The sequence below is a fragment of the Taeniopygia guttata genome, chromosome 37 (genome assembly GCF_048771995.1).
Source record: "Taeniopygia guttata chromosome 37, bTaeGut7.mat, whole genome shotgun sequence".
NCBI lineage: Eukaryota > Metazoa > Chordata > Aves > Passeriformes > Estrildidae > Taeniopygia > Taeniopygia guttata.
In genome coordinates this window covers 6462504-6486964 of record NC_133062.1, presented here as the reverse complement: position 1 = coordinate 6486964, position 24461 = coordinate 6462504, and the positions used below count along the sequence as shown (strand labels likewise).

At 54.8% G+C, this 24461-nt stretch overlaps 1 pseudogene; it reads left to right on the top strand.

The window, feature by feature from the left end:
* LOC140681564 (uncharacterized) overlaps positions 1-10973 on the top strand; it is a 115951-nt pseudogene extending 104978 nt beyond the window's left edge.
* The last annotated feature ends 13488 nt before the right edge of the window (positions 10974-24461 follow it).

The window sequence follows — 24461 nt, the reverse complement described above, 5'->3', positions numbered from 1 at the left end:
TTATCACTCGCTTGGTCTCTTTACTGGCCGTTTTTCACACGAAAAAGACGAAAAGCAGCATGAGAGACTACAGCAATCACTTGGCAAGTCTGGGACACCCAGCAGCTTCTGTCACACACATTCATTCCCCCCTTATCCGCCCCATCCCAACAAATACTCACCTATCCTTTGTCCTTGGGTCTTGGTTCTTCGTGTACACTTTAGTCTTGGGGCTAATTACTGCGGTTTTAGGGAATGCTTTCCCTTTTCTTTGTTTTATTGTCTCCTTTTGCCCATAGATCATAACCTGTGTCTGGTCACACACCAGGGGAACAGAGCGAGGCTGCCTAAATAGGGCAGGACCCGTCTTCCTCACCCTGACTCTCCCAAGGCCCCGGCAGAGAGGTGTTAAAAACCATCCTTTGCTACCATAATTGTGAAAAACGCCAATCACTTGGCTGTTAAATTTTTAATAATAATAACATGGTTATTAAAATAGTAATACAATTAGAGTAATAAAAATTTAGAGTTAGGACAATAAAAAGCAAAGAATTAAGGATGTCCAGATGCTCTGGGGCACTTAAGCCACAACAAGCATACCTTGTGAACAAAGGAATCACCCCTAAAAGTACACTATTGCATATTCATATATCCTTCATGGTTATGCATACATTCTATTTAAAACAAGAAACTCTGTCTGTTATATGCCAACTATTTCCTTTAATTCCCATGGCGTCTTCGAGTCTGAGCAAGGCCTGAAGAAATTAGATTCTTCTGACAAGAAAACCATAAATTCCTCTTCTTTGGAAGATTTAGGTGTTCTGTGGTGGTTATGTCAAAGCGAGTATGTCATTCCTTAAAAGAAAACCCAGATACATAGTTTCTATTTTAACTACTAAAGCTTCAATTAAACTACACAACTACATTTACAGTACTATTAAAATGTTAATACAGCACTACTATTCAAACTAACATATGTGCATTTTTCACCTTGGGCGACTGGTGGAGTATCCCCGGAAAGTGACCATCTCTGCAGGGAGCCACGTGTTTTCAATTGTAAATTAGGTCTTTCTTTCTCTGCCAACTGTGGTTTCCAGTCTTTCCCGGCTGGGTCTTCAGGTCTTTTAAAACTTTAAAAATCTTTTTCTACTATCACAACTGACTTCATGTATATTTTACATAAGCACGAATTATTCCATAATTTATATTATAATGGGGCTGCACAGATCCCCCTGCAGGTCCGTGGGGACGCAGAGATCCCCCTGCAGGTCCGTGGGGATGCAGAGATCCCCCTGCAGCTCCGTGGGGATGCAGAGATCCCCCCGCAGGTCCATGGGGATGCAGAGATCCCCCTGCAGGTCCGTGGGGATGCAGAGATCCCCCTGCAGCCCCTGGAGGAGCCAGGCTGGAGCTCGGGGATGCCTGAGAGGAGGCTGTGACCCCGTGGGCAGAGGGGCCCCGCTGGAGCAGCCTGGCCTGGCAGGACCGAGCCCGTGGCACAGTGACCCACGCTGCAGCACTTGGAGGGGGCTGTGCCCCAGGGGATGGACTCGGCTCGGAGAAGTTCCTGGAGAAGTCTCGGCTGGGAGAGAGCGCAGGGTGCAGCAGGGAACGACTCCTGTCCCTGAGCAGAGGGAGAAGCCGCGGGGGATGAGCTGAGCACGGCCCCATTCCCTGTCTCCTGCCCTGCCGGGGGAGGAGGTGCAGCTGGGAGCAGGGAGCCGTGGGGAAAGCTGCATTTTAAGGCTCTGCACTGACTTCTCCTCATCCTGCTCTGAGTCTTTGGAGTTTTCTGCCAGAAATCTCTCCCCTCCCCCACTCACCCACAGGGCTTTGGGCAGGTTTCCCTTTCTGGGGGAAATCAAAGCCAAGCACCGATGCACTAATGAGGGGCAGGAGAAGTGAGGCTCCCGGGCTTCCCGCAGAGCCGGAGGCACGGAAGGCGCAGGGCCGGGAAAGCCGTGGCGGGAGGTGCGGAGAAGTTTGTTTGTGTGGGCAGCTCAATCCCGCCTCGGGCCCGGGCCCGTCCCGGGGCTGTTGCTCATCTCCGGCTTTGCCCTCACGCAGCGCGGGGGGCCCTGAGAGCGCGGGGCGAGTCTGGGCCGTGCGCAGAGCCCGCCCCGAGCTCGCTGCCATTGGCCGCTGGTGCCGTCAGTCGGGGTTGCGGCGCGCTGATTGGTGGGAGCGGGGCGCAGCACGGCCCCGGCGGCGGGCTGAGGGCGGCCGTGGGCGGGCAGCGGCGCCGTTGGCGCCGGGAGCGTCTGTGCGGGCCCGGGAGCGGCGGCAGCGGCCGGAGCGCGGTGAGGCGGCGTCGGCGGAGCTCGGAGGCGGCCCCGGCGCAGGTGGGAGCCGCGCTGGGTTCTGCGGGGGCTCGGGGCTGGCTGCGGGCGGAGGGGGCGGCAGGGGGCTGCGGCGGGTCGCTGGTGCCGTGTCCGGCCCGTGCCGGCCCCGGGCTGAGGGCGCGGCGGGAGCGGCTGCCCGCGGTCTCCTTCCCGCCGGGGCCTGGGCAGGAGCCGCTGCCGGAGCAGCGCTGGCTCGGCCCGGCTGCTGTGGGTAGGACCGAGGGGGCTGCCCCGCGGCCGGGAGCGTGCGGGGAAATTCCCGTCGCCGGAGGTTTCTGTGGCCGGAGGAGAGCGAGGAGTCCTGTAAATGTAAATTTATTGCCGAGCAGGGGGAGAGGCCGTGGGGCATTTGCCGTGCGCTCTCTGCCATGGTTGTAGTCTGCAGCCTCCTTTTTATCCTCATTTTCCTGGCCGCATCTCCCTCTGCCTTTGCCCACGGGCTGAGGTCCTGGAAAGGTTCAGACTTCCCGATGCGCCTGCTGCCTGTCCTCGTTAATATGCACCCTCCTTTTGTATACCAGCCGATATTCATGGCTCTGTTAAGCATTTGTTCTCCTGGAAGTTCGGGAATTTTGCGGGACTTTGAGAAATTGTGTGGCTCAATTTGTGAAATTTATTGGAACTGATGGTTTCCCCCGTTACTTCCTTATCTACAGGTGCCTGGCCCTATCACCAGGCCGATTCACTCCTTGACTCTGTTTTGTTCTTCCCGGGTCCTCTTTGGTTTTGGGATTATTCTCGGTGCCCTCATTCCCTGTCCTTTTGCAGCCCTTTGTGGATCAGGAGGCCTGGCTGCCACCTGCATCCCCTGGCTCAGCTGCTGGATGAGCTGCACTGCCAAGGTGTGGGGCATGGTAAAAAGATGAGAGTTGCTGCAGCACAGAAGAGGAGAAGCAGCATTCGTTTAACCCCTGGTCTGCCCGGGAGCCACGAAAGTGTGTCCCATTCCCATCCTTTCCATGTTTGGACCAACACATAAACTGTTCACCTTTATCTTTTTCACCACTTTACCTTTGTCATCTCTTTCCAACAGCAGTTTGAATCATTTAGTTCTCCACAAACTCCTGCTTTTTCTGCTCACAGATAATCTGATCTCATCCCCTGGTGAAATGTTGTGTTCCTCTTTCAGTGGCAGGTCAGGAGCTGGAGCTGTCTAGTTGCTTCTTCTTTTGAGGACAGCTTTTAATCTAATGATGCCATTGAAATGATAAATGGGTTCTGTCTCCTGGTATGAATTAGTTTGGGTTCCCAGGGGCTGGTCCATGGTGTTGTAGGATTTGTTCTGGTGGCCCTTCATCTTTTCCCCATTTCTGGGTGCTCCCTCAAGCTGGGGCTGCATGAATGACTGCATTTTTCTAAATACATCATCAAATACTTAAATTCCAACTAATTTCCCTGAACTTGTTCTAGCAAAAGCCCCAGTGCTCTGATACACCCTGTACAGCACAGTGGCAGCAGATGTTGGAGTGGGCAGGGGGATGATCCCCCCTTATTTTAGTGAAGTTTTCACTACATTCTCCATTTGCTGTTTCCCTTTGCAGCTTCAGCCATTTCTGTTTCAGAGTCAGATCCTCACCATGGGCTCTGCCTTCAGCTGTGCAGATTCCATCTGTGCAAGCAGGCAGAGCTTGGGGTGAGGGGCAGCGGGAATCAGCCAATTCCTGCCCCAGGCAAGAAGAGCCAGGTACATTGTCCCCACTCTGCCCCAGGAGTGTTAATTTGCATTTCTAAAGCTCCTCCTGGGTGCCTGGAATTCAGGTTCTCTTCCAGAGCAGCTTCAGCAGCCTCACATGTGCCCCGCCCCCCAACCTGCTGCTTTTTCTTTTTTTTTTTCTTTCAAATCTTCTATATATTTTTTTTCCTTCAAATCCTTTTTTTTGAGTTAAAGGGTCACCTTCAAATCTCTTCTAGCTTCACAAAATGTTGCCTTAAGGTGAACGTCGAAAAACCAGACCAAAATTTTTCTATCTCTAAGAGCCACGCACAAACATACACAAAAATTTTCCAAGTCAATTAAATTTTTTCTCCTTCTCCTCTAAGTAAAAACTCATTCTCTCATCCCTGACCCAAACCTAACCAGCAATATAGAAGTAGGAGTAATTTAAAAATACTCTAATGCTCTAAACTTAGCACTGAAACTGCAGGAAAACGAAAAACTCCACCAATATGTTTAGTGTTAGAGTAAAGGCATTTCTTGATTCTGGCCAGGATGTGCAACAGAAATCATTCCATCCCCACATAGCCCGTCTGTGCAGAGAAAATCGTTCCATGACACGTGGGTTTTACTCGATTTTTCCCTAAATTAATACAGTCTAAAGCAATCTAAATCCACTGGTTTAATGTTCTGTAGTTTCAAGTTGTGCAGATTTCTTTGCTTCTGCTGTTAATGAGGTGGGAAGTGCTGGATTTCCTTCTCAGCCTTTTGCAGACCAGGTGTCTGCAGCCCTGGCAGTGTCTGGGGTAGGTGTTGGTTGCTGTTTGCTGCTGGGGTTGATGTTTTGCTGCTGGGTGTTATCTTTGTGGGTATCTTTTGGGCCATTCCCAGTGTGTTGAGATGTTAAACTCATCTCCATTGAGTGGTGTAACATCCCTTAACAAAACCTTTAACATTTCTTTCCCCAGGGCCAAGGCAAACCAAGCCTGAGTAAAGAAATCAAAGGTTAACAATGTTAAAGTCTATGAGCTGGTGTATTTTCCATCAATGCCATGGCAGGCAGGGCAGTGTGTGAGTGTAAGTGAGAGCCAGAGTGGAATTGTCCCGTGCTCTTGCCCAGCAGCTGTGGCAGGGCAGGCCCAGAGAGCGCTGAAGCTGCAGCAGTGGCAGCAAGGGCTGTCCCCGGTGGCTGGAGCTGCCAAAGGAGGGTGGCCAGGCCGAGGATTTCAGCAGAGGATGTGTGGGCAGCCCCAGGGCCTTGCCCCGCTGTGGAGCCCTGGCTGCTGCTGCGCTGCCTTCAGTGCAGCTCAGTGGGGGCCTCCCATCCTCCTGCTGCAGGCGGGAAGTGCAAATCTCCGGGGCTGCAGAGACCTGGAGCCGAGGCTGAGGGGTCCCCCCGTGCTCAGCTGTGCTGGCGGCTGTTTCTGGCCTCGGGGCCACTTGGCACGGGCCACGCCACTTGGCCACCAGTGGTGCTGCTCTGCACTCCTTAGGCAGGAGCCGATGTCCTGCTGGGATGTTGGCAACAGCAAAGTGCCAAGGCAGGCTCTGTGCCAGCCCAGCTTCCTGGGGGAGAGATTGCACCAGAGACAGGATTCTGGCCACAGACTGCTTTAAATGTGCATCCCTTATCTCCACCCTGCACTAGGTGGAGAATTCCCAGGGTAAGGAATTCCCGAGATCAATTCCAAGGGGAAATAATTGAATATCTGCCCTGGGTCTGGCTCTTCTTCTTGACCAAGCCAATGGCAAAAGCCGTACCCATGGAATCTTGGTTTCTATCCCCAGCTTCCAAAGGTGTTTCTTTCCATCCCCGTTCATTTTTTGTACCCAGCCTGAGCTCTGGGGGTGCCAGGGGTTCTGGAGGTCCCATTGTATTCCTAAAGCTGCCATAACCCCCTGGAGGATCTTTCCTGTAAAATGAGTTCTGCTGTCTGTGTCTGTTGCTTCCACAATACCTTTTATTGGAGTAATGTCTTTTAGAAATACCTTAATAAGTGATACAGTGGCTGCTGAGCAATCAGAATTGCTTTTGCCCCCCTGTTAGGTGAGATGGTGTCACCAGAAGATATTGAAGCCTTCCTGCTCAGGGCATGTCAGTGCCAGGCTCTTACAAGCACACACAGCTGTGCCGGTTGAGCTGACCATGGGGGGTAACCTGGGCTTTGTCTGATTCCCTTTCCTCAATAACAGCGTGTCTTGGAACTCTTTTCCCTTCTGCTGCCCTTGAAGAGCCATCCACAAAGACATTTTCTGCCTCAGGCCAGGCAATGTCTCCTGAATCTCGCCCAGGCTGGGTCTGGAGCTGTGTCACTTGAATGCAGTGCTGGGTTTCTTCCCAGCCCCTCTGGGGGCTGTTCAAACAGGAGGCTGGGTTAAACCCTTCCCCTGTCCTCAGTTCTGAATCCTCCTGTGCCACTGAACAAGTTTCACACTGTAATAACCGAGCACTGCTCATCCATTGCGAGGCTCTTTTGGTTATCAAAGCTTGAACTTGATGGCAGACTGGAACAGTTGGAGATCCTGTTGTCATCAGGTTTTGGGCCTCGGTTCCTGTTGAAGCTGTTGCTGCACAATTCTGCAGGCAATGAGGCCACTCTGGCCACTGGGTGAAACATTTTGGCCCAAGAATTTCCTTTGGCATGGCCCTGTTTAACATTCACCTACAATTCCAATTTCTTTTCTTAATCTGGAAGAGCCACAGCTGAGGCATCAATATTTTTGGTTGTTCATTTTCTCAGGTTTTGCTCTCTTTCTCCTGTCCATACCACAGCATTGAGGCTGTCTGGGGTTAAAAAGTCCAGACATTTGACACAAAGGTACAGCAGCAATAACCTTTGTATCTCTTTTTACAATATTACAATGCCACCATCAAATTCCTTCCTAGTTAATAACAATCAGAGTAGGAAGAAAAGAAATCGGTTTATTTCAAACCTTTACAATGTTCCCCCCTTAGGTGTAAGATTCAGAGTGGATGGAGAGGCCCCTGTGTCCATCAGGAGAGGCCTCCTCTGGATGCAGACGCAGCCTGGATGTTCTCCAGGGCTGCAGTGTGGTGGGTCCCCGGTGGGATGGGAGCTCAGAGAGCCCTGACAATCCATGTCCATGCAGGGGTGGACTCGCTCCTCCTGAGGGTGCTGCTGTCTGTGCTTGCAGTGTCCTTGTGGGCTGCAGCTGGAGCCCTGACTCCTTCCCAGGGGCTGTTTGGGTGGGCTCTGCCCTGGCCAGGAGGGCAATGCCTCTGCCAGGTGCTTGTGGCCGAGGCCGTCCCCTGGGTGCTGGGGCCCCTTTGGGCCCTGGGGTTGGTCCCTCAGGGGCTGTGGGAACTCTGCCATGGCCTTTGCCTTCAGCTTGGCCTTTTGCTCATCCCTCCTTGCCTTCAGCTGCTGTGCCTTTGTGCCCAAGTGCTGCAGGGCCTTCTTCTGCCACGCCTGCAGCCCCGGTCACTGCCTGTCGGTGCTCATCCTCTGAGAGCTGCTGAGCTTTCTGCAAAATCTTTCCTTTCTACAGGGACCCAAGCCAAATCCTTCACAGAAAATCCTGATCCTTCCATGAGCACTCTGCATTTCCCAGATGTTGCTTTGTTTTGCTCCTTGTGCTCAGGGTCCCCTGCACAGCCCGTGTGGCAGAGCCGGTGCCTGTCCTGCCGCAGTGTCCAAAGGCGGCCCCCCCGGCGGGCAGGGCCGGCAGCTCCCCGGGGCCGGGCAGCGGCCGGGGCGTCCCGCAGCCTCCTGGGGGCCGGGGGCCACTGCCGGCCCTGCCCGGGGCTGGTGGGCTCAGGCAGCGCCCGGCGCTGAGCCCCGGCTGCCCCACAGCCCCGGCCCGGCCCCGCAGCTCCCCACAGGCCCCCAGCCCTGCTCCCGGTCCCGCACCTCTGCGCCCGCTGCTGCCGCTGCCCACCACAGAGAAACCCCTGACATCCTGACCTCCTGCTTTTCCTCTCCTGGAAACTGGGAATTCAAAGTATCAGCTGGCAAATTGTCAGGATAAGACCCTGCTGAAAAACATCCCAATCCTGAGTATTTTTCTCTTCCTCCTCTTTTCCATCATCCATTTTCTTACTGCATAGATTCCTCCTGCTGCTTCTTGCCTGAACCATATTGCTGCACACTCCCCTTCACCTGATCCCTTCCCAGCACACCAACACCATCCATCCCCTGTTGTCCAAATGTCTTGTCCACTTCCCTTATTGCCCCCCCTGGGTGTCCATGTCCTTAATTACCTCTGGGGGAATGTGCAAACTACCTCAGCATTCTCCCATGGGACCCTTCAGAGACATTTTGGGATCATCCTCCCTTTGGCCAGGACCTGGCTTTCCCTTTTCTCCCCTCCATGGGTGCCCTGCCATGTTCACTCCCCGAAGATCCCAGGGCACTCACTGATGAGATTTTCAGTGCTCTCTCTCTGCTGACTCTTCACAGACCCCCCTGATGTGTCACTCGTCTGTCTCCTGGTCACTCCCGGGTCCCCAATCAATCCCCGGTGCCGCCGCCAGCCAAGGGAGCCGATCACCCAAAGTGGGTGAGGCACCTTCAGCTGCACTCCCTGCCCCAGGGTGTGCGGAAAAATTGACATCACCAGAGGTTTCTGTCCACAAAGCAGACAGAGGAGTCCTGTAAATGGAATTTCATTCTTAAAAATGGGAGCAGCCATGGGACATTCCCCATGGGATCTCTCCAATTGTTGGAGGACACAGCCTCCTTTTCATCCTAATTCTCCTGGCCACATCTCCCTCTGCTTTCCCCATTGGCTGAAGTATTTGAGAGCTACAGACTTCCCAATCCACCTACTACATACTCCCTTAATATGCTCCCTGCTTTTATATAGGAAATGATATTCATGGCTCTGTTAAGTCTTTGTTGTTCTTCTGGAAGTTCATGAATTGAGCAGGACCTTGGCTGAGCAGCAGTCTGTGTCATCAATTAATAACATTTTCTGAAACCAAGGCTTGTCCTGTCACTTCCTTATGAACAGGTTCCTGGCCCTATCTCGGAGCAGATTCAGAGTATCTGTTTGTAAAGACACCTTGCTCTTGTTCCTTTCATGGGGATCCCCGTTTGTGGGACATCCCCCCTGGAGCAGGGTGTCCCCTCTTTGCTGCAGGCGCAGCCCTCAGGCAGAGCTCAGCCAATCAGAGCCCGCGGCGCTGATGACTCACCAGTTGCCAGGCAGACTCGCAGCTCCCCGCGTTCCCCACCTGGACCCCACCTGCGCCCCCCCCTCGGCCCCATCGCCCCCGCGAGGGGAATTTGGGGAGGTGGGAGTGGGGCAGCGCCAAGGCCGGGCCCCCCCGCGCTGTCCTGGCGGGAGCGGCTGCAGTGGGGACCGAGTGCGGGCGGGAGCGGCCGAGAGCCCAGCGCTGCCCCAGCCCGACCTGCCCCAGCTCCATCCCTGCCCCTCGGCTGGGATGCTGTGGGTCTGGGGGGAAGAGGGAGCCGGCAGTGGGTGCTGGGCCTGGGGGCAGGAGGAGAAGGGAAGGAGAAGCAGGCTTGAGGAACAGAATGGTCAAACGATGCAGGTGGCAGGAGAGGGTGGGATTGTGCAGGAGAAGGAGGAATGGCCGGAGGAAGAGGAGTGTGAGGAAGAGGAGAGACACAGGAGGAGGAGGAGGAGCAGAAAGAGGAAGCAGCAGAAGGTTCCATCCCTCCCTGTGTCTGCAGCCTCCCCCAGCCCCAGGATCGTTTCTCCCCCAACATGCAGCAGGTGACTGTGGAGGGGGATCCAGGATTTTCACGGGATGAATCTTGGTGTTTCTGAGCTTTCTTGGGCTAAATGTTGGTGCTTTGGCTTTTATGTGGCAGCTGAATCTTTATGTTTTGGAGGAGGTTTTTGCTGACTTGTGATGTTTGGGGAGTTTTTGATCTGTATCTTGAAGTTTGTGGGATTTTTGGGCTAAATCTTGGTGTTTTGGAGGTTCTTACAGATATAATATTCCTAATGACTTCCTGAGATGAACTTGGGCAAGGAGGAACCTCCAGTCCAAGGTGCTCTCCTCTTGTTTTTTTCCCCAAACCAGGATTTTTCATTCCCTGGGTGTGTCTGGATGGAGGAGGAGGAAAAGCCCCGGAGATGCTGCAGGAGGAGGAGCTGCAAACCCAGCCCAGGGAGCTGCGGGGAGGAAAGAGCCCCCCTGAGCCAGGAAGGCGGGCGGAGATCCAGCCGGAGCTCGGAGCTGGTGGAGAAGCCTCATGGCAGGGAGAAGCCCCACAAGTGCTTGGAATGTGGGAAGGGTTTCAGTCGGAGCGACAACCTGATCGAGCACCAGAGGATCCACACTGGGGAGAGGCCCTACGAGTGTGGGGAGTGTGGGAAGAGGTTTCACACCAGCTCCAATCTCCTCCTACATGAGCGGATTCACACAGAGGAGAGGCCCTTCCGCTGCCCCGACTGCGGGAAGGGCTTCAAGCACAACTCCGACCTCACCGTGCACCGGCGCATCCACACCGGGGAGAGGCCCTACGAGTGTGGGAAGTGTGGGAAGGGTTTCAGAGACAAGTCTGGCCTGATCGAGCACCAGGTGATCCACACTGTGGAACGGCCCTACGAGTGCTTGGAATGTGGGAAGAGCTTTGGGTGGAGCTCACACCTGAGAACACACCAGCGCATCCACACAGGGGAGAGGCCCTACGAGTGTCCCCAGTGTGGGAAGAGGTTTCACACCAGCTCCAATCTCCTCAAACATGAGCGGATTCACACAGAGGAGAGGCCCTTCCGCTGCCCCGACTGCGGGAAGGGCTTCAAGCACAACTCCACCCTCACCATGCACCGGCGCATCCACACCGGGGAGAGGCCCTACAAGTGTTGGGAGTGTGGGAAGAGCTTCTCAAAGAGCTCTCACTTGACTCAGCACCAACGGAGGCACCAGTAAGGGAAGCCCTGTGAGTGCCTCGAGTGAGGGAAGAGCTTGGAGTGAGGGAAGAGAGTAAGGGAAGAGCTTGGAGTGAGGGAAGAGAGTGAGGGAAGAGCTTGGAGTGAGGGAAGAGAGTGAGGGAAGAGCTTGGTGCGCTGCTCCAGCTCCATCCCCCATGGGAGGATCCGGGCTGGATGATCCCCAGTGACCCCCGTGGGGCAGAGCCCTGCTGATCCGTGGTCCTGGTGATCCATGCTGGGTGTGGGGAAGGTGTTGGCTTCTTCTCCTTGTGCTGCTGTGATTTGGGGGGGTTCCCATGGATGGGGGATGGGAGATGAGTGGGGGGTCCTGGTGCACTGCGGGGGGCTCATGGCTCGGAGGGTCCCAGCGCTTTGGGGGAGTCAGGGAAGGGGGGAAGCAGTGAATGGGGGGGTCCCAGTAAATTGGGGGGGGCGCTGATGATAACAGGGGGTCCTGGGAGACAACGGGGGGGAAAGGACCAAACCCTAAGGGACTCCCCTAGTGCAGGTGAACCCCCCGTGCCCCCCCAGCTTTGGGGTCCCCCACAGTCCCTGCACTGTTCCTGGGGGTCCCGCGGCTCTGGGGGATCAAAGCGGAGGGGATAGAACCTCTGTCATGGATGGGGGGCACAAAGGGGGTCCGGGCCCAGTGCTCGGCGGGGTCGGTGCACGAGGGGGGCCCGGTCCCTGTCCCGGTGCACGGGGGTGGCGCTGCCTTGGGGGTCCCGGTGCTTGTGGGGTTCCCCGGGTTCGAGGGGGGTCCGGTCCCTATCCCGGTGCTTGGTGAGGGGGGGGGCAGTGCCCAGGGGGCTCCCACTGCTCGGTAATTGGGGGGGTGTCAGAATCCAGGACATCCCTCTGGCTGCCCTGGATGGCTCCAGATCCTGGCAGGGGCCTCGGAGACCTTGGCATGGTGTCAAGAACACTGGTGGCTGTGGTTTTAGCCCCTGGAGAAAATTGCCAACTTTGTAGGGGGAATTACAAGGCACAAGGGTTTGAGTAGCGTGGTAGGTGAATTAACACAGGGTGGAAAAGTAGAATTTTAACATTTTAAAATACGGGGTTCAATGGGACAAGGTGGAGGGATCTGGGTGTGTCCTGACCTTCTTCTCCTTCTTTTTGCCCTCCATGTCTTGCTGTGATGGTGACACTTTTCTGTTGGTTGAAGGTAGAGACACACTGTCCAACATAAATGATAGATATTGGCACGTTATTGTAAACACAGTACAGGTAGTTTTTAGTGTAAAAGGCAAAGAGTGCTGTTGCAGCATTTTTGAGAGAAAGAGGACATGAATTGTGAAAGTTGAGCTACTCCAGTCTAGGCCTCAGATTGAGGCCTGGTGGGGCCTTCAAAGCCTCTGACGCAGTTAGAAATTCAGAGCTTGTGGCGCAGATAGAAAATAGTCTTAAGGTGTTGTGGGGACCACCGGGTTGTCTGGGTGTGAGTTAGTATAGGTTTTATGGTGTAAAGTGTAGGCCGTTTTAAGAAAAAGGTAAACAATGTTAGCCTACCAATTAGAGTGTCTTTGTTTCTGTAAACTATGTGGAAGCTTATATAAACTACCGCCTGATCTTGAATAAACGGAGAACGTTGCATTAATCATATTGATTGGATGTGCGTTTGTCTTGTCCAGCTTTTCGTTTTTCTGAGATTCCCTGGCTTTAGAGTGCCCTGAGGGCAGGGAGACTGCCACAGACCGACCTGCTAGACAGAGCTCAGCAGAGCGGACAAAGCTGTTAGAGAAAAGGGAAAATAAACGGCCCTGAGAAGCAAAGCTCCGCATCTCGACTCCTTCTCTGCCCGCGCGGGCTGGGAGAAAAGGACTTTTCACAATCTCGGGGTCATCTCGACCCCCAGAAAACCGAGAGGGGGTCTCCACTCGTCCCAGTGCCCGGTGAGGGGGGTCAGTGCTCGAGGGGGGTTCGGGGGCACTGAAGGGGGTGCGGGTGTGGTTTTTGGGGGGTCCCGGCACCCCCCGGGGCAGGGTCAGTGCTCAGCAGTGGGGGCTGCCTGGGGACCCCACCGGCCCCCAAATCACAGCCGGGTCTCCTGCAAGGCACTGAGGGGAGGCTCGTTCACCCCCCGCCCCCACCGGCGTCGCCACACACCTTCCCAAAGTGTCCCCAAGTGCTCCCAAAGTGCCCTCAGAATGTCCCCAAATCTCTGCCGAGGTGACACCGGCCGCATGACGGCCCAGTGGTGATGTTGCTCTGTGCACAGCAGCCTCGGGATGTCCTCCATGGCTCTTTGGCACCGCTCGGCCACTGCACAGCCACCGTGGCCAGGAGAGGGACAGAAGAAGAGGGTGTTGATGTCCCCAAGTGTCCCCAGCAGGTGACGCGTGGCCAGGCGGGCACTGGCCTCCCACAGCTGCTCAGCCTCAGCTGCTGTGGCCACCAAGGCCGCACGGAAATCAGGACACCTCCGTTGTCCCCTCCAGGGCAGCCTCGATGTCCCTGAGCCGGCGCTGCAGCTCCTGGGGGAACGCGGTGGCTTTGTCACACGTGGCCACCAAGTCCCCCAGCAGCCCCAGGTACAGCTCCAGCCGCTGTCCCCTCCCGGTGGCCACATCCCTGCAGGCGTCGCGGAGCTCAGTGGCCACCTTGACCAGCTGGGCCCAGCTGTCCATGGGCCTGTCCAGCACACGCCTGGCGCTGGCCAGGGCTCTCACACAGGCCCAGGTGGTCCCTGGGGTGTCCCCGAGGTTGGCCAGGGTCCAGCCCAGGGAGGGGACAGGGCGGTGGCCCAGGGAGGGGACACGGTAGTGGCGCAGGGCGTCCTGGAGGTGAAAGATCAAGGTCCCCACAGCCACCCGCAGGAACTCTGGGGACACGGCCAGCAGCACGTCCCTGTGCGGCCTGGCCACGGTGGCCATCAGTTCTCTCAGGGTGGCCACCAGCTCACCCAGTGTGGCCACCACGGCCACCATCACCTCCAGCAGCTGGTGGGGGGACAGCTGGGGAGGGGACAGGAGAGGTGTCACGGGCCTGGTGGCAGTTGTGGCCTCCTACAGTGGCCCCTGTGCCCTCCTGGGGTCCCATTTGTCCCCTCCCTGGAGGGCTCTGCTGTCCCCTCTGTCCCTTTTGTCACCCTCTCATCCCCCACTGTCCCCCCCTGTTCCCTCCTACCACCCTCAGTCCCCTCCAGCCCCCTGCCACCCCTCTGTCCCCTCTGCCACCCCCGTGTCCCCCCTGTCCCCTCCCGCCCCCCCGCCGGGATTGTCGCACCCTGCGGGGCTCCATGGCCGCTGGGGACACTCCGGGGAGGGGACACGGCCGGGGACAGTTGGGGACACGCGGGAACGTGGCGCGGCCGGAGAGGGGAAACAGGAAGAGGTGACGTCATCGCCCCGGCCCCGCACCACCTTTGGCCGCTTTTGGGGGCTCCTGAGGAGATTTTGGTGGGGTCCTAGGTGAGCTTTGGGGGGTCCCAGGTGAGGTTTGGGGGGTCCCAGCTGAGAATTCCCAAGGATTTGGGGTTTCCCAGCTGCCCAGGTGAGGTCTGGGGGTCCTAGGAGAAGTTTGGGCATCTCAGGTGAGAGTTTGGGGGGTTCCAGGTGAGGTTTGGGAGTCCCAGGTGAGGTTTGTGGGGTCCTGAGGAGATTTTGGAAGGGTGCAGGGGAGCTTTAGGGGGTCCCAGGTGAGAATTCCCAAAGATTTTGGGGTTCCCAGGTGAAAACAGCTCGGGGGGGCTGAGGGGGGAGGGGTTGGGGAGGTTTTGGGGTGTGTCGCATGGGTGGGGGCGGGGCGGTGAGGGAGGGTCCGGGGGAATTTGGGGGGGTGGGAGTGGGCAGAACGAACCCCCAGACACTGACCACGCCCTCTTTAGACCCTGCCCTGTGTTTCAGGCCCGCCCCTTGCTGCTGGACACGCCCACCGAGCGCCCCGGCCCCTCAGGCCCCGCCCCTCCCAGTTCCAGCTCCGGGTTCTGGCCCTGCCCCCTCCTGAAGCCCCACCCCAAATGAGCCTTGGCCCCGCCCCCGGATAGATTTTTATCATTGAAAACCAAAAATCGCCACAAATCGATCCAAAAATTCAAACCCAGGGTGCGGGAGTATGTTCTTTATTCTTTCAGTGTCTGTACACACCCCCGCCCCCATCTCACTCCTAACCCCTTTCTCTCCAAGTTGTGAATCTCCCCTCCCCCCGCTTCTTTCCCTGCCCCCTTTCACAGACTGTTTAGTATGTTAGTCCTACCCCAAACTCCTCCCCTGTTATTCCCCTATTGGTTGCTGTTCCTATACCCCTCCCCATAAGTTCTTGTATAAAACATCTGCTCGCCCCCCCCAAGGCGTCTTGGGGCACGCGAAATAAACCGAACCTGTTCACCCCAAGTCCCGTGCCGCCTCCATCTGTCCCCGCGCCGATAACTGGGACTGCAGAGCATTTACAGGGGGACCGGCCGCCCGTTCTCTCCCCCCGCCGCCCAGCACGCCCGCGCTCGGGGTGTCGCGGTGAAAGGGGACCGCAACACAACAAATGGGAGCAAGAGGATGGTTCCCTCCTTCATCTTGTAAAACAAACGGGCAAATTCGTGGGGGCGCCCTCCTCATGGAAGAAGAAGGAGGGAAGAGGAACATCTGCAGTCGTAGAAGCTTTGCCGGACGCTAAGAGGAGCCGAGCGCCGAGCGAAAAGAATTCGGCTCCAGGACCCTTCTTTGTTCTCGCCTCTGCGCTCTCTACCCCACCCCCGCCGAGATCAGACGTCCTGCACTGGGGCAGATGTGCTGCAGGGGCTTTGAAGGGGGGGTAGACCTACCCCAGGACAAAGAGGGCGGTTTGGCAGCGGCTTAAGGGAGCCAGGAGAACGGCTCGTCAGGGGACAGCACCGGAACGAAACCACCAGAGGCCGATAGTGGCCGAGCCCAAGGCTTCAGGGACGAGTTTTGGGTGCAGCCGAGATCGGCTGGACATGCCTGCAAGTCCCGGGAACACCTAAGCCTCTGGAAGACCCAAACCGAGAAGGAACGTCCCCAGTTCGGCGCGACTTTTCCACCAAGTCGAGGAGAAGAATCAAGCCATCTCCACCCGGGCCCCCGAGGGTAAGGAGGGCTAAAACGGCGTGGGGTCCATCCCGCCAGGTGGCTGGGTTTCCCAGTTTTTTCTTTTTGCATTTTAACCCTCGCTCGTGCTCAGATGGGAGCTGTATTCCTGCATGCGCCCGGCGGGCGAGTGGGTTTTTCGTTTCTTGGGGGGGGAGGTCCCAGGCACCCCTCACCTAGTCTTTTACGGGGACCCATATTTGATTGCTTTTTCTTCCCCTCGAAAATTCGTCTTCTCTATCCTTTCCTCCCCAATCTGGGCTGGACGGAGGGGGTAGAAAAGACACAAACGGGACAAATGTTTGAAAGGCGGCATGTTAACCATAGGAGAGTTGGTAAAAGAAGCCCTGTACACCCACGCATTGTGTCGACATCCAGCTGCATCGGGCTCCTCTCCTGTAAATTCCCCTTTTGCTTTTGTGAAGCTCCCCAGACCCCCTTGCCCTCAGATTTTCCTAAACTTTTCCCTATCTTCCCTTGGGGATGGCTGTGGCCAAGCCGCCCCCAGGCGCCCTGCCGGGTACTGCTGCCTTCCCTTGGGGATAGTGTTGGCCGCGCCGCCTCTGGGGGGGGGTGCAGTGCACCCGGCACCCCCTTCAAGATGGCGCTGGCCACGCCACTTGGAACCTGTTTTCCCGCCATGATCCTTCTTTTCCGCCCCTGGTTCCCCGCCAGCCCCACCCTCTCCCCTGTGGTAGATAGGGACAGGCAAACGGAAGATCTCAGGATGTGACGGAAAGAGAGACCCTTCCCCCTTCTCCCTGCTTCACGTTATCTATCACCCCCAGAGCATGTAACCACACCTAACCCAGTAGTTTTCCACTCCCGACTAACCCTAGAGACTTTACCAAACCCCCCTCTGATGTAGCAAAGTCCCCCAAGACTATTTAAACCCATGAGATAAGATAATAAAGGCTTTTCGACCATCCACCACATTGGTGTCAGCGTGTGTCGTTAGTCCGAGTGGCCCGGACAGGCCGGGCTGCCGTGCTGTCGCCTTGCAACCAGGTCGCCGTTGCCTCCCCTGAAGGCAACAGCTCAGCCAACCAGACCTGTTCTTCCTGGCATGTTTTGTAATGGAGGAATTTTTGGATACATGGAATTTGGGAGGAGGAATCTCAATTTTGACCACGGTCACCTCGAGAAGGACAACTATTTACATTGGAAGGAAATCACCAAGCCCCAGTGTTTCAAAAGCAGATGAGATGCATCTCTCAAGAGGCCAAGGGCAGCCAGACCTGTCTGTCCTGGCAGCTTTCACTTGGGAGCATTCCTTGGATGTACAGAGTTTTGGAGGAGGAATCCCAATTTTGGCCATGGAACCCTGGAGGAGAAGGACAGTTCTCTCCCATAGGAAGAAAAGCCCAGAGCCCCAGTGCTTCAGGGGCAGATGAGAAGCAGCCCTCAACATGCCAAGGTGGTCAGGTTGTCCCCAGGAGGCCCAGCCAGCCAGACCTGTTCCATGTTCCCTTGGTTCCGTGGGACCCCACAGTGTCACAATGGTCTCCTTGGTTCCATGAGGCTGTGGAGTGTCACAATGTTCCCCTTGCTTCTGCAGTGTCACAATGGCCCCATGCTTCCATGAGGCCTTGCAATGTCACAATGGCTTTGTGGTTCCACAAAGCCCTGATGTGTCACAATGGCCCCTGGGCTCTGTGTGCCCTCGCTGTGTCACAGCAGCTCCTCTGTGACGCTGCGGGCTGCACAAGGTCACCATGGACCCTTGCTTCCTTGGGGTCTTTGAGTTTCACATTGGTCTCCTTGATTCCATGAGGCAGCACAGTGTCACCCTGGCCCCTTGGTTCCATGAGGTTCCGTAGTGTCACCGTGGTGTCCTTGGACCTGCATTGTCACAACTGACCTGTGGTAATCACATATCCTCTGAGCAGAGAGAGAGATCTCCCAGGATTTTCCTGGGAAGCTGTGAAAAGCTGTGAGAAAGCTCAGAGAAAAGAACGAGAAACAATTCTTATCTTCACTTGCTGCACCTGTTGTTGTGCACATGTGGAATGTGTTATGGAGATTTGTTTATCAAAGGGTGATTTCTAAATTGGCCAATGGTGATGGTGTTTGGATTTCAATTCACCAGTCTGGTCTGTCTGTATTGGACTGTCTGCAAGAGCGATGAGTGTTTCTTAGCAGTATAGTATAGGATAATGTAATAAAGTGATTGATCAGCCTTCTGGAATCATGGAGTCAGTGCTAATTATTACAGGCTGGGGACGCCCTGCTACGATAGTTATCTAAGTCAATCTTCCCTTACCTCTGAATGCTGAACAGAATAGGCTTAACAGGCATAGCAGGAACACCAACCACTGTAGACCCAAAGAGCTGGCTGAGGAGTTGGGAGAAAACTTCCCCTGGTGTCATTTCCTCACAGTAGGTACCATTATTAAAGTAATTCCAAACACATACAGTTAGTGTGTGGTAGCCTCAAATCCATGTGCCCACCATCCAGTGGAAATTAAAAATCCATAAATTCCTCACCATATTAACCCATCAAATAAATTGATTATCAGCCAGATTTGCCATAGTTATAGGATGGGAAAAATGTAGCCACAACCATGTGCCACCCAAACCAGGGTAAGCTAGACCACATGGTGACACCGAACAAGGTTTCTATATCCAGTGCAACAACAAAAAATTATGTTACTCAAGAATTGTTATTCTTATTTCACCCTGTTTCTCTCAATGCCCTCAGGCTGCACATCGGGTGCCAAAACTGGTCTTGGTTTACAAGACAGGTGGCTGCTAGGGAAGGCAGCAAAAAGCCTCCTGTGGAACGGAGAATGTAAACCCCCTCCCTCCAAATTATTAGAATCATGAAATCAAGGGGCTCTCAGGCAGGCAAAGATATGGGAATAGGAATGTCAGCTCTTTCCTAGTGTGTATAACAAAGCAAACAAGCAGCAGCAGCTGCGGCACGAGCAGCAAACAGAGCAGAGCCCAGTCCCGGCCTTTGGGCCGTGGCGCTTTCCCTGCGGTGCAGTTCCGGGCACAGCCAGCAGGGGCGCTGTGGCTCCGGGGGCAGGGCAGGTGCGCTGACCCCCACGCGGCTGCAGGGGGCGCTCCGGCCGGGCTCGGCAGCGCGGGGCCATGGCGGCTTTGTCCGAAGGGGGAAGGGCTGGAGAGAGGCTTTGCTTCACAAACCCCGGGGCAGCCGGCTCCGCTGCCCCAGCAGGACTCTCAGAAAGCAGTCAGCTCGGTGCCCCCGCAGGACTGGCAAAAAGCAGTCAGCTGGGCTGGCAGGATGTCTCGGCAGGCAGGGGGTGAGGGGCTCCAAGCGGGGCAGAGAAAGCCCAGCTCAGGATCCTGGACACCAGAGCAGACAGGGATAGGTCTCTCTTTTAGTGGGGCAGGTGTAAATAAGGTCCCAGTTTAGTGGCTGTTCTCACAAGCAGAGGCTCATCCCAGGACAGAAGAAACAGCTCTGGCCCGGGCTCTGGCAGCAGCAGTGGAAACTCCCATCTCCAAGAGCAGCAGCTCCTCCCAAAATAAGGGATCAGCCGATAAACATCAGCCAATGATAAGGAACAAACAGAAAGGAAAAACCCAACCCCCAACACTGGTTTACAATTCCTAATGCTAAGGGAGAATTGTATAAAGTTTTAATTCCACCTTTATAATTGTTTACATACGAGCTCTTGAAATGTCAGGGGTAGGGATTGGAACCTGCTGCTCCAAGGCTCCTCTCACAAAAAAAGGCTTAGAAAGGCTGGCGGTCCTTGGAGGTATTTGGGGATCTATTGGGGCTATGGGGGTCCTTTCTGTGCCTCCTGACCTGACAGGAGCTTCTCTAATAAACTTTGCCTAAAGCTCCCAGTCTGCCCATGACAGGAGCCCCTGTGAGTGCCTGTGACATCCCGGCTCTTTGGCAGCCTGGGGACACTTAGAAAGTCCCCATGGAACCCCTCTGAGGGCCTGTCAAAATATCTGAACCTTAATAGGCAAACTGTTGGCTCTTAACTGAAAGGTTGGTGGTCCGAGCCCACCCAGGGATGCCATTTATGTCAGAATCTGTGGTATTTAAATGATCCCAAAATTGCAGAAATTCGTTGTCTTTGAGCCCCACTGCCAAAGAAGAAGCCATAATTCATCTGTGCTGGTTTTCAAGGTTGTTTATTCTTGCTTATCTATAACATGTTCTGTCTGACCTGCAGTAGGCCTTTCTTGCGGGACAGCGTGCAGGGCTCTGCCCCTCAGTGGGAAGTTACAAACATTATATACCAGAAACTACCTGTGCTATATTTACAATAATGTGCCAATACCTACCACCTGTGCTGAACAATGTGTCCCCAGTCTAAACCAACAGAAAAATGCCCACACTGCAGTGAAACATGGAAGGCATGAAGAAGATGAAAAAGGACAGGACACACACGATTTCCTCCATCTTGCCTCCTTTGAACCCCTTACCTAGAATCCTAAAATTCTACTTTTGCACCCGTGTCACACTAATTATTACTCATATCAAACACTCAGAGTGTGTAATTCATCCTGTAAGATTGAAAACTCTTTTCCATGGACAGAGATCACAGGCAGTGTCTCTGGGGGCTCTGTACAGGGGGGTTCCTGACCCCCTTGCCAGGGTCCCAGACCTGCCAGGGTAGCCAGAGGGATGCCCTGGATTACCACAGCAAACCTCATCAGGACCCATTGCTATGGTCAGTTTGCATGGCAACCAGCACCAGCCGCTGTTGCTATTGTCAGTTTCCATGGCAACCATCACCAGCCCCTGTTGCTATGGTCAGTTCCCATGGCAACGATTTCCAGTCCCATCCCCAGGGTCATGGGATCCCAGAACCACAGAAGTGGCTGAGCTGGGAGGGACCCATCAGGATCCTTGAGTCCAACTGCTGGCCCTGCACAGGACACCCCAACACTGCCAGCCTGGGCCTGGCAGCGCTGTCCAAACGCTGCTGGAGCTCAGAGAGCCCTGGAGCTGTGACCCTTCCCTGGGGAGCCTGGGCAGTGCCCCAGCAGCCTCTGGGCAAAAACCTTTCCCTGAGATCCAACCTAAGCCTGCCCCGACTCAGCTGCAGCCGCTCCCTCCACTCCTGTCCCTGGGCACCAGAGTGAAGAGGTTCCCTCAGCCCCAGCCAGGGACCCGCTCCCAAGGCTGCTGCCATGGCCACCATGGCTGGCACCAGCTGGGATGCTCGGTTTCCACAGGCCGGGATTCAGGAATGGAATTGCCCAATTTCCTGCTCCTGCTAAAACCCCGCTGGTGCTCGTTGCCCTCCCACCTTCCACTGAAGGAAAAAATGGAAAGATCCCAGGCTGGGATAAGAACAATTTACTGGGAACAGCAACGAAATAAGGAACAAACTGGAACAGAAAAAATATTGACAACAGAAGGGATAAGAAAAACTATTTACAGGGGAAATTACATCACCATCAATTGTACCTTCCTGGCCACATGTCTCCTCCTGCCTAGAAAGGACACCCTTCTCAGAGAGAGAGAGAGAGAGAGTCCCTTTCCTGCCCCTGGCAATGACCTGAGGTGGAAGTGAATGTAGTGACAGGGCGATAGCCAGACCCTCATGTTCTTCAGTCCCACATAAGGTCATTGGCAGGGGCAGGAGAAGGTACAGGTGTCTTCCCAGCATGGATCCCAGGTAACAGGGATCACCAGGGCTCTTCCCAATGTGGGTTCTTCAATGGGGGGTGAAGCTGGAGCGGTGCATGAAGCTCCTCCTGCAGTTGGGGCACTCACAGAGCTTCCGTCACCGGTGGCTCTGTTGGTGTTTCGTCAAGTGAGAGCTCTGGGAGAAGCTCTTCCCACACTGGGGACACTCGTAGGGCCTCTCCCCAGTGTGGATGCGCCGGTGGGTGACAAGGGTGGTGTTGTGCTTGAACCCCTTCCCACAGTCAGGGCAGAGGAAGGGCCTCTCCTCGGTGTGGACCCGCTCATGCAGGAGGAGATTTGAGCTGCTCTGAAACCTCTTCCCACATGTGGGGCACATGTAGGGCCTCTCCCCAGTGTGGATGCGCCGGTGGGTGACAAGAGTGGAGTTGCGCTTGAAGCCCTTCCCGCAGTCAGGGCAGAGGAAGGGCCTCTCATCCGTGTGAATCCGCTGATGCACAAGGAGATGGGAGCTGGTCTGAAACCTCTTCTGACACTCAGGACACTCGTAGGGCCTCTCCCCAGTGTGGATGCGTTGGTGGATGATTAGGTCGGAGCTCCAGCTGAAGCACTTCCCACACTCCCCACACTTGTAGGGCCATTCCCCAGTGTGGATCATCTGATGTCGCTTCAGACTTTTGCTCCGCCTGAAGCTCTTCCCACACTCCAAGCACTTGTGGGGCTTCTCCCCATTGTGAAGCTTCTCAGGGACCACCAGCTCTGAGCTCTGGCTGAAGCTCTGCCCACCTTCCTGACCCAGAGTGGGCCTTTCCTCCTCAGAGCACCCTGGGCTGGGTTTCCAGCCCCTCCTTGTGCAGGATCTCCGGGGCTTTTCCTCCCTGTTGGATTCTTGCGCTGTGGAGTTGCTCACATCGGCCTCTTCCATGAGGTTGTGCTGCAGGGATTTGTCCTTCCTGGTCTCCATCATCAGCTCCTGCTCTGGGGTAGGAAGGACAAGGAGAGGATGGGATTTGCCTCCGTGCCACAGGGAAGGGTAAGGAGATCCCCCCAGTGCATCCCCGTCAGCAGAGCGTTGGCAGCGGGGCTGTCCTGCAGCCGGGGGCCAGGCTGGGCCAGGAGATGGAGCAGGAGAGAGGGGGAAAGGGGCACTGACTTCCTCCTCACCTGCCTGGGGGTCCAAGGGTGCCTTCCTCTTCCTCACAGCCTCCTCCTCCATTTCGTGAAGATTTGGGTATGGGAAATTCTGTTTTGGGAGGAAAGCAAGGGATGAGCACATTGAGTTTTGTACTGGTTTGAAGGCAAACCAGGGGGAGAGTCTAAGCCAGAATGACAATTGAGTAAGAAAATTAAGATCAAGGCAATGATACAGAAACACTGGCTTAAACTCACAGAGTCAGGATATAACCTGACACCCCGTTGCTCAGGGTGGTGGTAGCAGTCTGATGAAATGGTGGCTGCAGTCCGGCTGGAGTGATGAACGTGATTCTGTCAAAGCCTGTAGAAGGGTCTGGTCTTCCTCTGAAGGTCCAGTGGTGGTTATGGAGCTCTGGTGCTCTGGGAATGCAGTAGGCAAGGTGGTTGTTGTGTTGCAAGGGTGAGATTATATCCAGGCAGGAATGCTTGGTTCCTCCCCCTGGGCGGAGCATCCCACAATGGGATGATGTAATTTTATCAGCCCTGCAGTGACACTCAATGGCCCATTAACAGAAGATGGCCCCTGGAGGGCGTTATCAGGGCTGAGCCATGGAAGAGATAAAGAACACTGCCCCACCTGTTGATAACAGTTTATGGAGATGGTGACTGAAAACACTTTTGGTTACATCTGACACTGTAACCTGAAACAGTGAAGCAATCCCTGCTCGGGGTGGGGGGTGAGCACCACCCCCCTTACCCAAACTGGCTCAGATTTAAAACCCCCACCCTGGGAAGGACTCGCACACAGGGGACAATGTCACCCTTGCCCTGCCCCAGGGGGAGATCTCTTTCCCCGTCACTCCCTTGCTCTCTCCCCTTTTCTCTTTTTTTCAATCTCTCTCTCTACCTCACATTTACTGTTCAATAAAATCCACTTTGGATTTGGTCTCCTTAGCACCTTCATTGGGGCAGAGGCATCTCTCTAACAATTTTATTAACCAGATTGCGAAATTATTTTGGCACATTGAGTTCAGGGCACTGCTGTCTGACCCCAAGTGCCTTTGACAACAGCATGGGTCCCTCCTCTGAGGAGGTTCTGCCTCTTTCTGGAGGAACTCTTGGAAACTTGGATGCAGCTTCCTCTGAGTGACTTTTGGGAGCACTTATGAGGAAAATGGCTGTTGTGGGTGGCCAGGGTAAAGAAAGTATTTTCTTGTCCTTCCTTGAAAAATTTTTTTAAATAACTGGAGAAAAGGGAACAAATTATACTAGCAAGACTGACAAGGATCATTCACCCCAATGTGAGGAACTCAAGGCCAGTAAATTCCTACAAGAAGCCCACTTCAAGTAGATAAATTCCCAAGTAACTCCCGAATTCACAGCTCTGGGGACTTTGCCAAATATGAGAATCATTATTTTCTTTGTCCCTGTCACCTTTGTGACAGCTACACAGAGCTTTCCCTTCCCTTTATTAATCTGTACTGGGCCAAATTTCCACTTCCCTTTTTTCAGAACCTGCCAGCAGCTGAGCTGAAGCTGTGCTGGAACTGATGAAACTTGGATTTGCCACAGAATTGCTTCTATTTTCAGTTTATTCATGTTTGGGATTTGTTTGTGTTTCCATCACAAGTGACTTGTGGGAAGAGCAAATCTTCCTCAAGGCATTTTATGGAGGGTTAAGTTTGATTTCTGCTGAGTTTGTTTTGTCCAGTGCTCAGGGGATGCTCAAGGGGTATCTGGTTTTGGTTTGGCCCTAATTTTCTTCTGATTTGTCTTTATCACTTAAAAACACCTGAAAAATGACTAAAAAGAGTATTGACCAGAGATGTCAAAAGTCCCACCATTTAAGAGGTATT